A 19,773-nucleotide genomic window follows, 5' to 3' on the forward strand; every position below is an offset into this window, starting at 1 on the left:
CCGACACTAGGCTCCGACAGAACAACATAAATCAGCTGGTTTTAGAAAAAACCTGCGCTTCTGCCTCCGCCTAGAGCCTGTTATTTGTTTTGCAAAAATCCACCGCTCCCGGTTCTTCTGGTCCAATCAGCGCAGGGCTGTGTGAGATCTGACTGTCAATCACAGTTCGTGCACACGCCACAGATCCCCCCTCGCGCACGTTACAATATAACATGCAAACGCCTGAAGTTCGCAGGTTTGTTGGATTGTACGAAGTGTGATGGCGGAGATAAAAAAAGTGCACACACACTGACGAGCTCGCAAACTCGATGGGAGGGTACTCGGTGGTAGTGGGGGAGGGGCATGAGAAATTTGTTTACAAAAGTCCCCTCAATCTGCCAGACTTGCCGAATGCAGCTTTAAGTCTACTATTAGACTATTTACATGGCTACTTTAATTCCACACGCATAAAAGTAGGTTATATATTGTGGCGGGAGGAGTAAACGACAGACACAGTGGGAGTGGTGTCAAGCCTCGGAGAGGCATTTATTAAATAAAATAAACATAAAATGTCCAAAAATGGGGAAATAAGGTGTTAAAATAAAAAGGGATCTAGTGTCCTCATCGTGCCAGGGAATCGTGAAGGAAGGGTAGTGAAGAGATTGGTCCAGGTAAGGGGGCGGTGTCCGGCAGTCGCACGCGCTTCTCTCTCTCCTTGGTCTGAGGCACGAGGCTGTGGCGGTTTCGGCATCGCGGCTAGTCCTATAGGCCCCGACAACGGAGGGGAATAACGACCCGGCATCCTAGCCCGTCAGCGGCGTCACACGTGTTCTCCGTTCGGACCGTGGAATCCCTCCGCGCTCCCTTCTTTGACCCACGAGGACACTAGTGTGCATGCACAGGAAAGAGAACGGTCTCTCGAGGAGAGGCGCGCTCAACATTTAACAGCAGCGGTGATGAGGCTTCATTCTTGTCAGGTGTGCCTCATCACACACTGCCAATTCTCCACTTCAGCGCCCCTCCTCTCCAATCACACCCACTCCAGTCGGGAACCTGGCGAATTAAGGGACGGGGTGGTGCTGATTACAATGGGAGAGGCAGACGATATATATATTATATAAAAACATATTGTCAGTTTGTGGCACATCTGTATTTGAGTGGCATGTGCCACTGAATGCTTTGTAATACCAGAGGTTATTTTTGTCAGTAAAGCTGCTCAACTCATCTGTCAGTCACTACTGGAGGTGTCACAACATACAATGACAACTCAGTGTTAGTGTCAGTGTCTCACGACAATGTTAGTGACACTATTCCCACTATCCCACTGGCTTCTGTGCGTCAGGTGCCATGTCACTTAGTGTCAAAAGCGCCTCTCTTTAATGCTCGATGATGCAGAAATGATTTTGTTTGTGAAACATTTACCCCACACACACTTATTTGAGAGTTAATGTTAGTATGAGTTAAAATCATCAAAGACATTTATATTAAAAATGACCAGTTTGATGTTCAATGATAAAGCAGAAATGCTTGTTTGTGAAAGATTTATCCCAGACACTTATTTGAGGGAAATGCTTTGTGAGCAGAACATGATTCTTTTTGATATGTTTTATTAACAAAGTTTGGGAGAAGCACGTTCAGATAATTAATCTAATTGTCATGAGAGGAGCTCATTCAGTCAACTCAATTAACATTAGGAGGTATGTATACAGCTGATTTTACTGCTGTTCTATGACAGTTTTCCAGCATCCCTCCACCACCCCATCTCCTCACTTACTAGTCCTATCCCAAACCTGGGATGGGGGGAGTTCTCTGGGTTCTGGCCAAACCCAGAGCTCGGAGCCGCCCTCCTCTCGGACAGCACGTCAAATACGCATATCTTTTACTTTATCTAATTATATGTAAGTGTGAACTAGTGAAATCCTGTTAATATGAGTCAATATCATCAAAAAAGTTTACATTATTATCAGTTTGACGTTCAATGCTTTTGTTTGTGGTGAGTGAATGTGAGCCTAACAGGAGTTTTTAATTTTTTTTAAGAAGTCACTCAATGTTAATATGGATTAATAACATTCAATCTTAATTTATCTTCAGATTTTAGTTAGTTTTAATGTTAATTTGAGTAAAGGGTTTTCTGTTTATGAGACCAGTTACTGTGAAACAACTTGTTGAAATGGAGAGAATAAAGTTTTTATTTGAATGTCTTTCAGAATTGTGGAATTATTTACTATTAATTTAAAAGAAGGCACAAAAGGCAGAGTCACCAAACTATCAGTATTGGTATAGGCCAATATCACTCTAAAAAAATCGGCTGAGAAATTTAGTATCGGTGCATCTCTACTAACTATTTTAAGATTTTGTATGAATTTGTACAATACGATTCATACGTAAATGTACGAATTTTAGAAAAAGACCTGTCATCCTAACACTACAGCATTTTATAGAGAGTGGGTGAGCAGCTTCCACCTGGATGATACAATGGCAGTCATGCAGCACACACCAACTGCCAGTAGAGAGGGACAGAATGACGCAGCCAGTTCATAGAAGGGGGCTTGTTTAGAGGCCATGAGTGATAGAGGCCTATACTCGTTTAATGACCACAGAGTGAGCAGCAACCTTATAGTTTTCCCAATAACCAGGTACTGGATATGTTCAGCTCTGCTAAGCTTCATTGGGTAAACACAGAAGAGATGGCTGCTAGCCAAACATTGCATATAATATACTGCTTTTGGTCAATGAGTGAAAACCGAAGCTTATGGAAACCCATACCAATTTTTGACTTCCCATGCAAGCTAGTGAATTATAGCTACATCTGTACATGTTTTTCATCAGTTCTGGCTAACTCCAGCATTTCACTTTTCAGACAATCTGCTGATTTGACATGAATTCGGCCAAATTGTCCTTGTGAAAAAAAGTGCTCTTAATTGTATTACATGTGTATTGTACTTCAAATTTAAAATGATCATTTTTAAAAAAACTGTACACTATAGCCTATCTGCAGTATATACTGTAGATAATATAATTTGCGATAATAAATAAAAAAGCCACTTAAATCCCAAAGTATACTTTGGCGGCATTTTTTGGCGGGATCCATGGACATCCGTACTTGTGCAGACCATTTTTTGTGTCCGTATGCGTACAACAGCGCACCTATGAGTGACCAAAGTCCACTAGATAGTCTGCACACGCTGAGCACGTCTTTTCAGGGTCACGAGTGTGAGAAGGAGTGAAACAAAGATCTATACTGCACTTGAAGAGTATACATGACAAGTTTTAAGCACACTTTTAAAAAGAGCATTTTGCAATATAGAACCATGTCAGGGTAATCTTACATTTTCATGCAAATAAAATCTTACACATTTTCAGATTAATTAACCGGTAAAATAGTTGTGTTGTCTCATTATATAGGGTTGAAACCATGTCAGATTAATACTTGCATAAAAACTTTGTTAACTAGAGGATTCCAAATTATTCACTTTAAGTGCTCTTCTCGGCACTGGGTTAACTGGTTGGGGTTGTGCTAAAGAGTGTTTGATTAATGCACGATGAGTGACATTTTATTGAAAATTCATACAGTTGGAGCATAAATATTTGAGAGTGAGAGTGTGTTTGAGCACACTAAGTCAGGATAACTGCACTCAGGACGTACAGAATTTCGTTTGAACTGGTCGTTTCACAGTCTGTACCCAAGACCCCTTTAGGTTCTGCAGGACAGATTCAGGAACGTGGAATGATAGCCTACTTGTATTAGTTTCTTTTTAGAGGTTTTTTTCAGTGTCTTGAAATTTTGCTCTAAAAGATTAATGCCGGTGTCAGCATACTAGACAAAAACACCCAGGTAGCCAGCGCAATCGGGTCAATTGCGGCTGTGTGTCGGCTCACTCGATCGTGTTCTAGCAGAAAGTGCCAAAATTGAGTCAGCTCTGGCCCAGTAATATTTGCCATATTTGGCTAGGCTTTGGATGTACGGATTTGGCCTGATTTGCACATATTAAGCCACATTACGGATCAAAAGGGCTGGTCTGATTTTGGGTGGGATATGGCCATACAGACCCTGGCCAGGTAAGGTTGAGTGCTGGGGGTGGGTCTCCTTTTAAAATGTGGTAAATTGTATGTAGCTGTGACCCTCAAACTTAAACATAAAAACCTTTTCCTGTCAATGTTGATGTTTATTTGTGATCTTTTTTGTTTTTATTCCTATAAAAATGTGTTCCTTTTTTCCCACATTCTCTTTTTTCTTAACTAAATTAGTAAATGAATGATATAATGAAATAAGCTGCGACATCCAGGGACAACACCTGGTGGGATTTTTGTGCTGCTTACTGCCAGAAGGCCAGAAGAACGTCTTGCTACCGTGGTGAGTAAACCTTTGATAATCTAACATATAATATAATTTTATTAAACCGTTCTACACATTGAAGTAATGTTTATATATAATGAAGCTAGCATCAGTTGGCTGGCATGGTGCTAGAATTTAGCTCCAACCCTATTAAACTCACCTGATGTAATCAAAGTCTCCAGGATTACTAAAAACTTCCAGGCAGGTGTTTTGGAGCTGGTTGGAGCTACACTCTGCAGGACACCAGCTACAGTACTAAACTAACCAATGTGAAGTGTCTTATTTTTCGAATAAATTAATAAACGGTTATTTTTGCTTCATCTGTAGCCAGAATATGACATGCTTGTTTTCCCACCACTGAAGCAATCTATTAGCAATATAAATATATATATGAAAATTATATGGCAATCGACAGTAATGATATGGGAAGGAGCACATATGTAGCCTATGTTATGGGGTAGACTAGTAGATGGGGATGCCAGGGTGTAAGGGTCAAACCCTTAATCAATGTAAAGTTGACATATTTAGTTGACATGCATTAAGTACATGCATATAGCGCTTTCACGGACACTATGGCCACCAAAGCGCTTTACATTTTGCCTCACATTCACCCATTCACTCACTCATTCATACACCGACGGCGGTGTCAGCCATGCAAGGCGCCATCCAGCTCGTCGGGAGCAGCTGGGGTTAGGTGTCTTGCTCATGGACACCTCAGCACTTGGTCTGGTGGAACCTGAAAAATGTAGACTGGACATTGCACATGTCAGGTGGACAAATCAGGTGGACAAATCAGGTGGAACTGTAAAAATGTAGGCTTAACAAGGACACTATAAACATTTTTTTGTTGTTGTTGGAAGTAGATGCCTTCTTAAAGGGGTCATCGGATGCAAAAGTTTGCATATAAATGTGTCTTTGCAGTGTGTGGACACAACCACCATACAATGAAAAACATCCATTCACTCCTTTTTTTTAATCCTGAAGTGCTTTTATCTATGAAGTCATATTGCTCATGCTCCGCCCACGGCCAATGACGGACTGTCCCGTATTCGCATATTTCTGCCCTCAGCCATTTGTATTTTCTCTGCCAAGGCAGCTCTTTACTTGTCTTGTGTCGAAACACCCCACGGAAGAGAGTTGCCCATTATCATTTAAAGAGACATGCACCGAAACGGGTCGCTGTGAACAGAGCTGTTTTTGAGGAAGTAAAAAGGGTGTTGTTTTACACAACCATTGGGGAATTTTAACCAAAGTATGTTACACACTTTACATGAAGACCCTAAAGAATCATACCAACTTACCAACACTCCAACAGCATCCGATGACCCCTTTAAGGATTTTAAGGCACCAATGTCATTTTCTGGAAAAACAAACTATTTAAAGCTCTGTTTTATATAAAAATTGGAAGAAATCTTTAATACACATTTTAGAGGTTGTACTGAAAACATTTTTTTTTTATTCTGTATAAGCATAAGTGCAAGTATATATATTTTTTAATTTAGCAAACAAGACCAGTACTGGTGTAAGCTGGTACAGAAGTACAGAAGTACTGGCCTTCTGGATCTGGGCCTTTATCGTGCCGAACTGTTTTGGCTACCTGATCAATTGATCTCCTTCAGAAACACACACATAATTTCATCAGACAGTGTTCAGCTGACGTGACAATGAGATTCTCGAGATGCTCGATTCTGATCCCTCTAAAAAAGAATTTCAAGAGTTCAAACTTACATATAGAGTAAAGGTAATGCGTATTTGGCATGCTGCCCGAGGGGAGGGCTCTGAGCCCGGAATTTGGCCCGTACCCAGAGAACTCCCCCCCCCTCCCAGGTTGGGATAGGAATAGTTAGAAGTGAGGAGATGGGGTAGTGGAGGGATGCTAGAAGGATGCTGGAAAACTGTCATAGAACAGAGGTAAGTCTGCAGTAAATACCTCTTGTCTCGTTTATTGAGTTGATTAACTGGATGCGCTCCTCCTGTTTCGATTAGGTCAATTATCTGAACGTGCTCCTCCCACTTAGAGAAGACAAAAGAGCTGATGACGTCTAAGGTAAGCACCCTTTTAAGGTCAATTTACACTGCTCCGACAGTCACCAGATTACAGCATGTCACTTCTCAGACATTCTAAATCTGATTCAGTGTGTTCAATCTGCGAAAACAAGCTCTGTCAGACTCCAACAGGGGTAACACACTGGTGTGACAACCAGACGAAGTGTCTGTTGCTGTCTGTCTAGCCTTTATACTCAAGGTGGCTCCATGTGACGCCATAGGGATGCCATCTGCCAATCAATTGGCGTGTTTCCACACATGCTTCAGACGCAGGTCATGCCTGGGGGCGTTCCCAAAGCATCAACGCTATGATGCAGCACTGAGTTCCCTCAAAAGGCAAACACACGTAGCGGCTAAACGCATGTACACACGGCTGTGGAGCACCCCGGTTAAATGCTCTGCATTCCGCCAAAATATAGTCCCAGAGATTGGGAGGAAAGCGCTAATGTGCATCCGTTTCATTTTTGATATTGTCTATTATTAATTTGCCTTTCGCGAATGTGTGTTAAGAGAGTCAGGTTAAATTGTACACAGTCAAAAGTACACATATCTCTTTATATTCACTAACAGACTCTGAATATGTAGAGATCTCTCATGATAAATGGAAATGGGTCACCATTTAAAAAATAAATAATGAAAGGATTTCAGACTTTGCAAAAATGTGAACTTGAAGACAGTTTCAGTACACAAGGATAAATTAGCTTCTATTATGCTTTTTCGAAAAGTACATTTCATGAGTAATATAGCATTTTGTGAGTGTAAAAGGTCTGTGTATCAAATGCTGACTGAGTCTCCAGAGTAGAAATTCAGATATTGTAATAGGCTTTTTGTTTCCGACACGTGCTGTAAGCGGTAGACCAACAACAACAGACTTGGCTGTCTGACCAATCAGAGCAGAGCAGGCTATTTGAAAGGATTGGTTTGACTGAATCTTCGAACAAACCATTTTTAGACTCTAATAACATTTTTTTTTAAAGTGCATGTAAACCTAGGAAACCCCCAAAACAAAACAGGAACCTTTAAAAAAGTATAATAGGGGTGCTTTAATAGCCATTCATTGCCAAAGCAAAGGGACTGAAGAGCCAGAGAAGTAAAGTATTTTCGGCAAGGTCTGGGAGAGGAAACATATCTTTGATTTAAAGAATAATAAACATATGTAAACAAACATATGCACTCTGTACCAGAGGTGTACAAAGGTGTTCCGGGTGGTTTGACTGCAAAAAATAATTTAAATAAATAAATAAAATGATTTCATTATTTTGTATTTTTGTCTTGTTTTCCAGCACAAAACATTCTTAAATTAAGATACATGTACATTTATTTGAGAACCAAAATAACAATTTGTTAAGTCTTGATTCAGTTTTTTTTTTTTTTTGAAAATATCTTAATATCTTCTCAAGTAAATGCATCTTTATTTAAGAATGTTTGGATATTTGTAATGTATAAAAAGAAAAATGCTGACACTTATTTGTTTCCAGTGTAGGGTGTGATAAGATGTTCTGGGCTGCGTTTCCCAAAAGCATTGCAAGAGTTGATCGTATACAATTGCCACAAATGGTCTCTACGATCAACTTAGGCTTACAGTGCTTTTGGGAAACCCTGGATGGTTGCTTACAGGCCCAAGTCAAAAGAGCCCACCCTCAAGTCTCTATGATTTTCTGGTGCCAAGATCTGATTCGAAAAATCATGAAAATACAATATTTATACACCTAGGATAAATATCTTCTTTTTTCTTCAGCCTGCATGTGCTAAAAAGCGTTTGTAACACCTTCTCCTATAGCTCTTGCTGTTAGCTCCAATCAGTCAAGATAACTTTTGTTTCTTTTGCTCTCAGTACTCAAAAACTCTCATCCTATGCTGTCCACGTAACCACGGAGTAAAGAGGAATGTGAAGTGCGAGAGAGGGGAAAGTTTCTTGCCGTTTATTTATTAATCAATCGCATTGTGCAAATACAAAGCAGCCAGGGATCCGTTCACTGTCCACTGTAGATATGCCAATGGTTGGATCTGAGCAATATAAAATATGTATAAGCAGTCAAAGTGCCAGTCTACCCAACAAGCTCTGGGTCTATCTCCACAAACCAACCACCCACACGCAGCTGTCCGTCAAAACAGCCGAGCGGGTCAGTAGCTCTGTAGACTCATAATCCACATCAATATGCAGAGCGAGGGATGACCAATAAGAACGAAGGATGTGTGAATTTCTTTAGCGGCCTGTCTAATGGAGAGGTAAATAAGAGGACGTTACCCATGGCTCACACTTTCCTCTGAGCTTGAAGAAATGCTGGGGGGCATATGGACAGGGTCACAGCTTCAGCTTATGTAAACTGAGAAGAGCCAATTAAAACAGCTTGTTTGCCGTTGCTTTTATTTATGCATTCATGGATTTGCGTGTTCATGTATGAATATTATTCATCTCCATTATTCCTTGAAAAGCTTAGAACATCTGCGGGAAATGTTGAACACAGCAAATGCATTTTCAACAGAGCTCATTACTGCAACACAGAAGGTATGTTTACAAATCATACAATGTATCACACAGCGTGCAAGATATTTTTGAATCCGATTGAGAACCTGGCATGATTGTTGATATTTACAGTATTGCCACTGCCTATAAAGTATTTATAGTACAGAAATAGACAGATAGAAAATAAATAAGTAAATAAAGAATTGAAGGAAATGAGAGGGGGAAAATGGACAATGCAAATAAAAAGAAATCACCCAGCCCATTAAAGGAATATTCCTTATGTAATCAACCTAATTTTATCACCTGGGGCAGGTTTAGGTGGATAGCCAGGTATGTTTCAGTTTAGTTTGCGCCAACCCTGGGTTTAGGCACCATGAAAGTGGCTCAGATTTTAGCATTGTTCATCAACACTAACCTGCTCGAGAAGCGTCTCGCTGCAGCCTGCAGTGGATATCAAACCCAGCCCACATCCAGGTGTGACATCAGAAGACATGCCCATGTGCAAATACATCACATTCTCATGAGCGCGATTTTTTTTTTATTACTCAAACCAGTTCAGTGGAAACTCTGCTGCAGCCAATTCTTAAGATTTTATTGGTCATGTCAATCACAGTACTGATTGCCTACACCAAACACTGATCCCTAAGGCCGTGTGTCCACCAAAGCGTTTTTTTCACACGACTGGCGTGTGTTTTCAATGGGAGTGCCGCGTTTTTAAAACGCAATGAGCGTAACGAGGAGCTGAGCGTTTTTTCAACAGGTCGCCAAGAGTTGAAAAATGTTCAACTTCGGGTAAAACGCACTTTTTACTTTTTTTTCACTTTTTACCAGGTTTCCGGGGCAGAATGGAGATTGGACACGGGCTTGGCTTCTGTTGTCACATTTGGATGTGGGCGGGGTTGGATGTCCACCGCAGGATGCACTGAGCCCTACTTGACCTGCTCCGGGGCAGGATATGTTCTGGGTAAGAGATATCAAACCTAATTTGGACCAATCAGCTGTGAGCAAAGTGTCACATGTCTGACACAGTAACTCCCCCAGTTTCTCTTCCTCCAAATTAAATTAAAAATTTATATTTTTACATAATATGTAGCCTAATATAAATACACTTTAGAATCAATAAACAAAGTTTTAAGTTTGAATCTCATATATGATCAACTATACAAACACATTTCACAGTTATCACTTGCACTGACATAGCAAGGTATTTCCTTATTGCTGTGTAAATGCATTTACGTACTTCATATTCTTCAATCTTTTGATCTTCGATAGAAAAGAGAATTAAATCTCGCTGATTCTCTCGTGAGAAGTGAATTACAGTTTATGACTACAGTATGTTTCAAGGCATGTGATTGGCTGTTCGCTTCTGATGTCACATTTTCATGTGCACTCGCTCCATGAACTCAGGATCAAAGTCTGAGTTGACAGAGAAAGTTGATAGTACCAACAAAGCTTGAATTGTTTGGTTTTGTCAACTTGAAACTAATCCTGTAACCCTGAGTGTGTTCAACTACCATCATGGTATAGGCCCCTAGCTGTACTTGCTTGTTTGTTTATTTAACAAGTTCTATTTTTGGCCAATTAAATGAATAAGCCTCTGGCTGAAGGAAATGTATGTTCACGCCTGTACAGTAGGAGGGTGCAGCTCAAACCTTTAACCTCAAACCATTCTGGATCACAGAAGAATAGGTCGCAGGAGTTCAACACACTTTAGCAATAAAAAAAATAAAAATAAACAGAAATGAATTGGATCATCGAAGATCTGCAGCAAAGACATTTGGTTAATAAAGTGATATTAAATACATAGTCTAAACGTAAACATACTCGGTGTATAGACAAATTATGTACAGACCAACGCTATCTCACGACGAATTTGTACGTATTTTACGAGGCTAATTCGTAGACAAATCGTACAAATTCGTATGTGTTACAAATGGTTGCTGCAATGGAAGAAGCAGGATCTAATTGCAACAGTCTTTTATTAAACGAAATAAAAATGTTACAAAGAACTCCGGATTCTCAAGGGCAAGAACGGGCACAGAACAACCAACCTAAAGCAATGATAAGAACTGACAAAGTAATCAAAGACATCAAAACAAACTGACAATGAGACAGTATGAGTGAGGTCGTACGAATTCGGGTAGTTACAGGTAGTTACTTACCAGTTATGGGTAGGTTTAGGGGCAGGGGCAGTGGTAGGTCATTCGTACGAATTCATAATAATCGGGCAATTCGTCAAATATGTACGATTTAGCAAAAATAGTTCGAGTGAGGTCATGTGAATTAACCACCTCATAAAATAAGTACGAATTGCCTTGTGATCGGCTTGTACAGACCGTATGCGTTAACAATAGTGTAAAAGATTCACTATATGCTTTTCTGTGCAAAGTTTTATCTAACAACTTCATAACCATGACCATGAATGCAAGTGCTTTTATAAAATTATAAGCTTTACATTTCTACTTTTAAAGCGTCCACATTTTTTTCCAAAACCACATTCAAGTGCCTCATCATAAGAAAATGAGGGATAAACAAACATTATTTCACAAATACTGTTGATTTAACGTGTGTTGAACCTAATATATTCCTTCAAAGTAATATTTTTATTTTTGTAATATTTTAATAATATTTGTCCTTGTAAAATAATATTTTTCCCTGTAATTATGTATGGGAACTGCTGCGTCTGTGTAGATGAGAGAAGCAAAGTGTATGCGCATTGTGCACACGCTACATTATGGCCAAGCATGCACCCTTAAAATAGCATCTGAATAACACGCCACTGACTTTAGAGTAGGTTTTTCGTGGTCTGTGGCGGAATTGTTTTCTCAAACTGCAAAATAGGAGCGGGGAACGTTTGCGCCGGAACACGCCTCCTCTTTTCACTGAACCGCCCAAGAGCGCAAGTTCATTCTCTAATTTACTGACTTGCGTCTTTGGAGGAAAAAGTCCACTGGGCGCGGGTGCAAAATAGGAATGATACATGCGTCGGCGTACACAGTCATTTGCGCTGGGTGCAAGATAGGGCCCATTATGTTTTCAAACAATCCAATGCCACACGAAGGTCCCTGCAGTCTGACTAACTCCATTTATCATTGTCATCTTTCGTAGGCCTGTTGAGCCTTTCTTCTTTTCTTTTGTGGTTTCGGACATGGTATCTCGTTACCTAAAATAACTCGATTATCAGAGGGGCTCGTGTCCTTTGAGCACGTTGGGAAAAAAGGCCAGACTTTCCTGGAAACTCTTCTGACTCTGCGCTCACCAGATGTTCTCTTCCGCACTAGATATTTCAGCCCGTTTGATCCCTGTGAGTGTGAGAATCCAAGAGGAAGAATATGAAAGGCGCAGATGCTATGTTTGAAATATCAAAGTGTAAATATCATTAATGATCTGCTTTTAATGCCATTGCACATTCAGTTAAAGCTCTGCTACCTGAACTTGCAAAAAGGGTTTTTTATTCAATGCTCTTCTAAAAGCAAAAATCCGTAAATCAGTGTGTTAATTATGAACTGTACATTTTGAATAAACTTCTGCTTCATGTGTTACAGGTCACAGGTTTACTCAACAGTCCCTTTCTGGTATCTTTGTGGAGTTTGCATGTAATGGTGTATAGTGCAAACGTTAGTGTTCAGTTTCCTAGCTTTAAACGGTCTAAAAAGCTTAGGATAAGGAAAGATTGGATTGGTTTTAAAGTTTATAATCGTGTAAGTGTAAAGCCGGGTGCACACTGTGCGATTTTGGCCGCGATTTGGCCGTCTGAGACAAATTTTGCAAATCCTAAAATCCTCTGATCCTAGGCTAAAATCTGAAGTCTTTGAACGTTAGTGTCACATGTTCACCGACAGCCGATTAATGATCGATGAAATAAAATGTTACCTCTGTCAAAATTCTGGCAGTGTCAGAAGATTTGACTCACAGTCCTGCAGTGTGACTTCTACAACGACGACCGTCAAATTGTCTTCGTTTTTCAAGACAAGCCGTGATCAAAATGAACGTTAGAGATTTCTTTGTAGCCACCATTTCAGTCCCTCATGTAATGCAGCTCACATCACCGAACTTCATCATTGATTGATGATGTAAAAAAAACATTACAAAAAACATCTTGCGTGCGTCCGTTTTTACCGCGTTTTGACAGTCATACAGTCTGACATCAATGACAACTGAGATCTTACAGTGTGTCATGGCTTACAGCGATGATCATGTTCGTACAGTCTGACAAGCAACAATCGTAAAGGACAATAATAAATCACACAGTGTACACCCGGCTTAAAAGAGGCAAGCTAGTAAGAGCTATGCGTGTAAACTTTACTCCCCTGTCCTCAAAAGGCACGCTGGCGAATGACATTAGAGACTGCTATCTTTAGCGTCCTTGTTAGAGAGTGCACCTCCCATGCCGGAGAAGCCGGTTTGAATCCCACTCAGAGCGGGTCGAATCGGACCAATTACATAATGAATAAGTCTGTCCATAGCGGTAGGGATTTTTAATCACTCTTTCTGTAGGTTACATTATTACGCCTGGAGTTGCCGATAAGTGGCTCTTTACGAGTGAGCCATTGACTCATTCACTCAACTGATTTGTTCAGAAATGCAGATTCATTCAGGAATTACACATCACAGTCCTCGTGTCTGAATATACATACTTTCCTTATTACATGGTATGTGAAAAACAGTATGGCAAATACATAGTACATCCAAATACACAGTATTCGAACAACAGTATTCGAAAAGTACCTTGATGACCTTGTAGATTCTGAAGTCACGACACAAGTCAAGTCAAGTCAAGACACTTTACTTTCCAATGAGGGGAGAAGTTATGGCAATAAATGGCAGGGCTGAATTGCATTCATACTTTTTTAACAGTTGTGAAGTAGGTCCTTTATCAAATGTAGAACCGACTTTGTCAGTGTGAATTCAGACGCTAGTGTATTTCTCTAATACTCGAAACCATTGATTCTGTCTGGTACAGAGCCCCGCGCAATGAAGTAGAAAGAATAAATAGATATTGTGGCCACAAATATAAAATTCGTTCCTATAACGTATTAATTTGTGGCCACATTTTATTAATTCGTTCCCTCGTTTTATTAAATTGTGACCATGTTGTAATAGTTTGTTTCTTCTTTTTTAATTTGGTTAAATCATAGCCACGGTGTAACAAAAACGAGGGAACAATTGTTCATGGGAATAATTTGTGTGTATGTGTGTGTGTATGTGCTGCATATTCTGCGGTTCATTTGGAACTATATGTATTGGCAACCCTTGTAAAAAGGAAGTGTGCTTGAATGTTATTGAATGTGCACTTATAGTGTACTTCAAATGTGAAAGTATTTAAAAACTGTACTTGCAGATAATAAAATAATAATGAAATAAAAAACAACTTAAGAGCACTTAAAGAGAGTACACTTTCATTACACACTTAAGTATGCTTTGTTATAATGTTCGATTAAAAGTGTTACATTTTTAAATCTTAGGCATGGTTTCACAGACAGGGCTTCGATTAAGCATGCATGATTGGGCCTTAGTTCAATTAACTTTTATAAATGTTTTATGCCAGTGCAAGTTGCTTTCAGTTAAAATAGCACAAACATGCATTTTTAGTCTGGGACTAGCCTGGTCTGTGAAACCAGGGAATAATGTTTTAAAGGGGTCATGACATGTTTTTTTTTATTTTATTATTATGTTCCCTTAGGTGCAAATATAGTATTACTATAGTTTTTTTTACAAAAAACTTTTAAAATGTAGTGATTTATGACCTTTTCCCACCCTGTTTCTCATCCTCTGATTCACACAGTCTGTTTTGGGGGTGTTTCCCCTTTAAGAGTTCAGTGTTAACGCCCACTGTTATGATTGGCTAACGTCAGTGCCTATGCATCAATTATTAACGCCCCCAGCCAGAACCTGTGCGGATTCGGCGCAACTGTTTAATAGCAGGTGATGCATGCGAAGCGATGGCTCTTGCAATGATAAAACCTTATTATGTTTGAGCCGGAATCAGAGGAAAATGAACGATCACCACAACAACGAAGACTGGATCAGCCCGTGTCCACATGGAAAGTGAAACTATTTTGAATTAATAAAAAAAAATTAACCCGAGACACTTGAAAACGGATTATTGTTACATAATTTTCCTATAGCTTAATTTGCTAACAGTTTAACATTATTTAACTAATTCCAATGAAATGATAGGGTGTACCACGGACAAAAATGCATGCACAGGCCATATTTGAAGATGCAGCATTGATAAAGGCAACATTTTTAATTTTCTATCACATGTAGGCCTACTAGAAAGGCGACATATTTTCAAGATTCTCTTATACAAATGTGTTTATATTAGCCATGGTAAAAAGTAAGTTTGCGTCGTCGTTGTTGAGCCCAGAATATTCGGCACGGACTTATCTTTGAGCAACAGTTTTCTGGCAAAGCCAAGCATCATATTGGGATTTTTTCCTCAAAACAGTCATCCTTATGTAACCCACTCGAAAATATCCTACTAACAGGATTACGTTATTCTAGTTTAATATCTGATTTCTTGATTACTTTTAGTTATATTTTCCCTGCACACCGTATTTGTCCAGTAGGTGGCAGTGGTGGCGCTGCACTTAGGGAAAACAGCTACACTGATTCTTAAAAAGAAGAAGAGAGAAATCGCGGACAGCAGAACGATAGTGAGCTGACGCTCTATGTAGATTTCACACTTGAGTAATACAGATAAAAATAATATATATGAGTTAGTTAAACGAGTTTTTCTCACCAAACCTACTTCTAAAGCAGGAGAAACCGAGCAAAGGGTCGAAATTACGACAAGGAGTTTACCTACTTGTATGATTTTTCTCCGGTTGGTTTTTTTTTGGATGCATGATTTGCGAGGGAGTTCCATTGGACAAATTCACCATCGGACACGTGAGGCAGAAGAGCAGAGGACGCGAAGGATCATCTTGCTTGCAACACGAACTGCTTCTACTCACCATTTCTTCATTGCATCGTACAGATAAGCGCGAGATCTCACCACACTTTAAAAAAACATACTACCCGGGTAGATGGACTTTGGTTTATTATTTTGAGGTTATTTTATCAGAGCTCTGAGGTCATTTTATTTCATATTTTCCTAACTTGTGTGGAAAAAAAGTTGAAAACTAAGAGAAGTACTGATTTTCACAACTAAAAAGACATTACAAAGAAAAGATAAACAAGGTCATACTTGTTGATATTTGTTGTTCAATAAATGCCGGCTATATGTTCTGAGTAAACTATTTTGGTACTTTCATTTGTCTATTCCTCTTGTGAAAAGTTCCTTAGAAAGGCAGCACTTCACTCTACATTTTAATAAGTGCCCCTTACATAATTTGGCGAGCCAGTGGCCAAGAGGAGAAATTAGATTAAATTAGTATTTGTTTACATTGCCGGTTAAACCTGATTATTGACCCACTGTAATATTTTTTTTATTGTTAACATTTTTTTTCAGTTTGCTTTTGTAAATTGTGTCAAATTCAATGCAGTCATGAATACTGAACAAGAGTATGGTGTGAATTTGAAAATGGCTGTGTACGTTGAGGGTATCACCACAACTGATACTGATGAACAGATAACTGAATCCTGTTCAGCTTTTGGGCCTGTGAACAAAGTTCTTAGAGTAAGGCAGACAGGACAAGAGAATGGAGTTAAAGCTCTAGTTGAGTTTGAGTCTGAGCAATCAGTCATAGACCTAGCTCCTAACCTCCCACAATATCTACCTAGTGTTAGAGATCCTAACATTATGTGGCGCATAGATAGGGCTTATAAAGTAGCTCCTGCTCCTGAGAAATCCCTACCCACAGTGCGAGCAAAGCTCTTGGACTCAAGTAACAGTTCAAGCTCTGATAGTGAGGCAGATTCTGATGACAGTAGGACCCCTTTAGTCCGTAAAGCACACACTAAGTTTAACCCAACCCAACATGCTTCCCCTACATTTACCACTAAAACAAGAAAACAGACAACACAGTCAGCCCAAATCAACCAAGGAGCCTCAGACAATGACATAATCAATCCACCTGACGTTCAGAGGATCATTGTAGAGCATGTTATTAAAAATGACAACTCCAATGCTTCAAGCCAGGGATCTAAGCGACTTCGTCCTTTTTCAGGCAAACTTCCTAAACCTACAAATGAAGCTGACTTTCAGACATGGTCTCTCCATGTGGACCTTATGATTCAGGATAAAACCCCTGTTGACATGCAGCGACGTAAAATCCTAGAAAGCCTGCTTCCACCAGCCTCTGATTTAATCAGGCAGCTAGGCCCAGATGCAGCTCCTCGTGATTATGTGAAGCTCCTCGACTCAGCATATGGGTTAGTTGAGGATGGGGAAGAAATTTTCGCAAGATTCCTTAGCACTCATCAAAACACAGGAGAGAAAGCCTCAGAATACCTGCAGCGGTTACAGGTGCTGATCACTACAGCTATGAAGAGGGGTGGCATTGCGAAAGCAGACGCTAATAAACAGCTGTTGCGACAGTTTCGGCGTGGATGTTGGGACCAGTCCCTTATTCTGGCACTGCAATTAGGGCTTAAAACAGAAAACCCTCCTGATTTCTCTGATTTCCTGCTACAAGTTAGAACAGAGGAAGACAGGAGAACTGCAAAGCAGGATCGCATGCAACGCCATTTAGGGAATACAAAGCCTAGGTCCTCTATGAATATGCAACTCGTGCATGAACCGCCTTTCTCTGATGATGCAAGTGCAAATGTCCTCCAGACATACGTCACAGAAACTGAAGCTTTGCGGAAACAAGTCTCTGAACTAAAAATGCAACTTATCAAAAAGAGAGATCTAAGGAGGCAAAAGCATGCTAACAAAATCCAGAATTCAGCTCAAGAAACCCCCTCAGTTAGGGTAGCTGAAATTCAAGCCCAACAAACAGCGCCAAAACCCAGGCCAAAGGCTTGGTTCTGTTTCAAATGTGGCAATGATGGCCATCTAGCACGACAGTGTGAAAATCCCCCAAATAAGCTGTTGGTTGATCAGAAATATAAGGAACTCAAAGCAAGACAAAATGAATGGGAAACCAAATATGACCATTTAAACTGGACAGGGTCGCAGTGGAGGGACTAACTGCACCCGGAAATCAAATGAAAGGTCCCACTCAAAACAAAGGCCCGAAAACAGTCGTCTGTGAAACACATTCCTCAGCTCAGTCATTGGATGGTGCTCTCCCAAGAGGGTTGATAGGGCCAAAATGTACATCAACTGTTGTAGTTGAAGGAGTTCAGTGTGATAGCCTTTTAGATTCAGGTTCTCAGGTTAGCACAATTTCAAAGTCTTTCCATGAGAGTTACCTTTCACATCAGCCCATTTTCCCCATTCAAGACCTATTAGACATAGAAGGGGCTGGTGGTCAGGAAGTACCCTATCTAGGTTACATCCAAGTCAACATAAACTTTCCAGAGCACATCATGGGGAAACTTGTAGAGATTCTTACCTTAGCACTTGTCGTGCCTGACCACAGAACGAACATGGACGTCCCCTTGTTGATAGGCACCAACACACTGGACCCACTGTATGAAAAGTGTGCACTTATTCAGGATGGCTGCATAAAACATGGGACTAACGGTGGTCAATGCTCCCCACTTGTGAAACATTTGTATCACAGATTCAAAATAAATCAACAAAATGGCAGAGTTGGGACTGTGAAGCTGCAGAGCAAAAAGAGTGTCATCATTCCTGCAGGTGAAAGGGTGGCTTTAACTGGATACGCAAAGCATGTCCCAGTAGCTACCGATACTCCCCTTATGGTAGAGCCCCCCCAATCCAACTTACCTGCTGGTCTCTTGTTCTGTAGCTATGTCATGACAAGCCCGCCATTTCCATCCTTCAAGATGCCTGTTTTGGTGAAAAATGAGACCGCACATGACATCAAAATATCAGCAGGTCATAGAATTGCGGAGTTATTTTTTCCTAAAGCTGTGTCATTCTTACCAGGTCATGACGCCAGAGTCACATTGAGTGAGCCATCCCACCTGACTCCATCCTTCGCGACGTGCAACTCCATGCATGTGTCTGATTCCGGTAAACTTACTTTTGACTTTGCAGACTCTCCCTTGTCTGAAGAGTGGAAGGAGAGAATCACCAGGAAGTTAAATTCAATGTCAGACGTTTTTGTACTCAACGACCTTGATTTTGGTCATACCACTGAGATCAAACACAGGATACGCTTGTCAGATCCATCTCCATTTAAACAGAGGCCCAGACCGATTCATCCCTCTGATTATGAGGCTGTCAGATGTCATTTAAAAGAGCTTCAAGATGCGAACATCATACGTGAGTCAGAAAGCCCCTTCGCCTCACCAATTGTAGTGGTGAAGAAAAAGAACGGTGATATTAGGCTATGTGTCGATTACCGAAAACTGAATAGACAAACCATCAAAGACGCATATGCTTTACCCAACATCGAAGAAGCCTTCTCAGCCTTAAACGGGTCCAAGTGGTTTTCTATTATGGATCTCAAGTCTGGCTACTATCAAGTAGAAATGGAGGAGGGGGACAAGTGCAAAACAGCTTTTGTGACACCTATGGGGTTCTGGGAGTTCAACAGAATGCCACAGGGAGTTACGAATGCCCCCAGTACTTTTCAGAGAGTAATGGAGAAGTGTATGGGTGGAATGAACTTGAGAGAAGTCTTAGTCTTTCTTGATGATGTTATCGTTTTCTCGGCTACACTTGAAGAACATGAAGATCGATTACTCAGAGTTCTCCAGAGGTTGAAGGAATTTGGCTTAAAGCTTTCACCTGAGAAATGTCAATTCTTCAGAACATCTGTTAAATACCTCGGTCATGTTGTGTCTGCTACTGGGGTAGAGACCGACCCAGCCAAGATAGCTGCTCTGACGACGTGGCCTAGGCCTGATAACATCAAAGAGCTTAAGTCTTTCCTTGGATTTGCCGGATATTATAGGAGGTTCATAAAGGATTATTCCA

The sequence above is a fragment of the Phoxinus phoxinus genome (genome assembly GCF_949152265.1).
Source record: "Phoxinus phoxinus genome assembly, chromosome: 5".
NCBI lineage: Eukaryota > Metazoa > Chordata > Actinopteri > Cypriniformes > Leuciscidae > Phoxinus > Phoxinus phoxinus.